The 3,458-nt window shown below is 42.2% G+C and overlaps 1 long non-coding RNA gene across 1 annotated transcript; it reads right to left on the reverse strand.

The window, feature by feature from the left end:
* Positions 1-1,313: 1,313 nt before the first annotated feature.
* Positions 1,314-2,547, reverse strand: LOC117244144. Its single transcript, XR_004496668.1, has 3 exons — positions 2,452-2,547; positions 2,236-2,330; positions 1,314-1,900 (listed from the first exon to the last, which is right to left on the reverse strand). It is a non-coding gene; the product is annotated as an uncharacterized LOC117244144 (long non-coding RNA).
* Positions 2,548-3,458: the final 911 nt, after the last annotated feature.

Below are 3,458 nucleotides of genomic sequence, written 5' to 3' on the forward strand. Positions count from 1 at the left end.
ATGGCATGGCTCCATAGCATTTCCCTCAGAGGAAAAAGATGTATGTTGAGAAATCTTCATAGTGGAGAAAATCCTTCCAGTTAAACCAGAAGCCCCATAGGGAGTTGTGTCAGGAGGTTACTTCCAATCAGCAGGAGAAGATTCCTGAATACTAATTCGAAGGCTGCCTTAAAACCAATCTTGACCAATTTCTTCTGCTAAAAATGGCACAGAGATGACCTAGCATCTTTCTTACAACTGATATTGGTCTTTCTTGAAAAAGCTCAGCATTTCTGAGAGGTTTTCTTTGCAAAGTAGATGAAAAATCATCAGTGGTTCCACTTAAGTCAACTTTTTCCTGACCAAGTGACGCTGACAGCTGTGCCAGCTCCACCACAGCACAGACAGCAAAGGCATCAGCCACAGGAAGGTTACAGGGAAACCACCAACAGAGACCACAGCAACAAGGAATTCACTACTTCCACATTTTATCTTTGTTCCCAAAGCAAATCCATTTGGTTGACCTTTGCTATCACTTCTGTAAAATGGTGTTAAAAGGGACCATCACAAGGAAAGCTGTTATAAAGCTTACTGGCAAATATAGGTCTCAAACCCCATTCATTTCCTTAAGAGCAAACTCAGAACTGTAGTAATTCTCAAACTTGGGTGCTGTGTTACTGATATTGCTGTAAACAGCACTCAAGTGGCAGGAGTTCCCTTACAGGTCCTATCCCACCCCCAGCCTTTTGCTGCCTCCCCAGCGAAGCAGCGCACATCCAGTCATGCTGTGAGCCAGATTAGGGAGCTGATCCAGGCTTCAAAGCAAAGCACAGCCCCTTCCCTCTCCCGTGCCTGCCTTTTCAAGTGAATTCCATTCCCTGACTTGATTGCCAGTCCCACAAACAGCTGCACCTCCCTAACTCTTTATGTCAGCACTGCTGCGGCACTCCCCATGTGGTGTTATCTAGAAAGTGTTTGGTTTGTGGGTTTGTTTGGTTTTTTAAAGAAATATTATTATGTATGACCTACTGCCTCTGAGAAACTGGAGAGGGCTAATGGCAGGAAGGGTGGGTATCCCTCTCTCTCTGGAAGGAAAGAGAGAAGTGCCCAGCAGTTACCAGGCCTCTGAATCTTTCTTCAAGTGAGCCTTCCTGCACAGCCCTGAAGAGGCAAGATCTGAAGCACAAAGATAAACCCCTCACTCATCAACTACAGAACACGTTTGTGTCATACCACTATTTTCCCTACAATATCCTAGAAGCCCTGAGTTATTTCAAGCATGTCCAGAGAAAAAAGGAAAAAATTAAACAACAAAAAAGAAGCATCTACTTTTATTTTGTGAAACTTCTTTTCACAACGTAACATATAAGCCCTGTCTAACATTTCTTCCAGATAATGCTGTTCAGCAAGGAATGATTCCTGAGTGCAAAATAAGTCAACAGGAGCTGAAGTCTATTGCCTCTTATGAATGAAAAGCTCTTCAGTGTTTATTGGCATGTTGCATGTGCCATTTGGAGAGCCTCATTAATTCTTCAAAATAGTCTCTTTTAAACTGAAAAAAAAAATTAAATGGCAGCAATGGGAGGTGAGTGCAAGTTCTACATCACATTCTCTGCAGCAATTTGTCCCGAGACAGACTCCCTGATACAGCAGCTGTGACTGCCCATCTTTGGCAGTGACTCACACCAAACAGGTGAGAGGCTCATGAGAACTTTGCCCAGAGATGTTTTGGGTGAATTCATACTGCCCAATATCTCACATTTCTTTGTTGCATTCAGTTTCCGTCGTATGCAAGAACATGATGCACCAGGAGAGAGAGGAGACATTTTGTCTGAATCTTCCTCCTCCTCACCACTGCAGTCCCTTCCTCACCTTCCTCCAGAGGAGAGAGCAACTTCTAGGCCACGGAGCTCAGTTGCCACTGAAGAGAAATATTAGGAAATTGCAATCAAAGTTGAAAAGATACAACTACTCAAGGACTTCTTTGAATTAGGAAAACAGGGAGCCTGACCTAGCTCAAGGAACATGCCTTTATCTGAAAAACAAGTGGAGAGGGAAAAGGGTTTTAAACTATCATTTGGCAGCAGACAACCTTGGGCCCCAGCAAGCCTATCTACAACTAACACAGATAGTCTCTGCTGCAGCAATAATTCCAGGACATACAGCAGCATCAGTAGTTCTCCTGCCCAGAGGCCAGCAGCAGAGATCAGTGGTTTAAATTTGCAGAATGAGAAGGGGGAAAAATAATGCCAGTACCTAAAGCAGCCTTAGAACTGATCACAGAGCTCTGCCTCAAGTGACAGCCCTTTCACTGCATGCCTGATGAGCACTGCCTTTTCCAGGGAATACATCTAAATGTTGAGAAACAGGGAGAGAAACTTAGATTCTGAAGTTCACCTTACTTTGCATTGCAGCACTGTATATGTGAAAAATACAGTTTATTGTGCTTAAACAAGACAAGAAACTTCTTACCAGCATAAAGAGGTGGTCTGGGCAAACAGTGGGAAAAGGGCATTGCAGCTCTGTCAGGTTTGTTTTGGAGGCTGTGAGAGGGTGAAAGAAATCAAGAGGAACAAATTGCAACAATTAAAACAGAAGAGAGGGCCCATATGGGTGTACTTCAGGATCATGCATGGAGTGAGAAATCCAGGTTTCATAGGTGTTGTGTTGCATCACAGAAAGAATTAAGTCAAGGCATTGTCAAGGGGGAAAGTTGGAAGAAAATGAGATTTTGTCATTTGCCATATATACGCCCTGTTAAATTCTGCTAAAAACTTGATGTCTACTTCCCCTGAATTACTTCATTATTATCTTAGAAAAGCAGGGTGGGGGATGAAGATCAAGTAAACAGAATATCACCAAAAGTCAAACAAAACAAGAAACGAAGAAGAGATGCCTTAGAAATTTGTTGATCAGAGAACATCTGCTGTGTTCACTGATTGCTTTGAGTAGATGATGCCCATGTTATTTAGGACAAATTTTAATCCCAGATTACCTACAGATTTTTCACTATGTTCTGCATAGATGAGTGACAGAGACGCTGTTCTTCCTATATAGTGTTAGACATGTTGCTAACTTGGAACATTCATCCATTTAGAAAGGCAGTCCTACAGAGACTTCACATTCAGAAACCTCATGTCTCTTTTCCTTGTACCTTTTTAGAAAACCCGACTTCTGATGCAACTGACCTATTTCTCAGTTATGTTTTTGGATTGCATCTGGGATGTGTCAGTACTGCTAGAGGCACTTTAGCAAAGTTCAAAGGGAGGAGATAAATTGCACTGGGAGACAGGGGAGAACTCTCTGCACCATGTGTAATACACATGTTAACATGTATTATGTATGGCTATGTTATATATATTATGCACAGCTAACATTTTCTACTTTCTTCTCTTTAATAATGAAAATGTCCGTAACAGAGTTCTGCTCTAGTCTCCTTACCCTGCTCCCTCATACTTAATACAATCTACAACAAGCCT

The sequence above is a fragment of the Parus major genome, chromosome 3 (genome assembly GCF_001522545.3).
Source record: "Parus major isolate Abel chromosome 3, Parus_major1.1, whole genome shotgun sequence".
NCBI lineage: Eukaryota > Metazoa > Chordata > Aves > Passeriformes > Paridae > Parus > Parus major.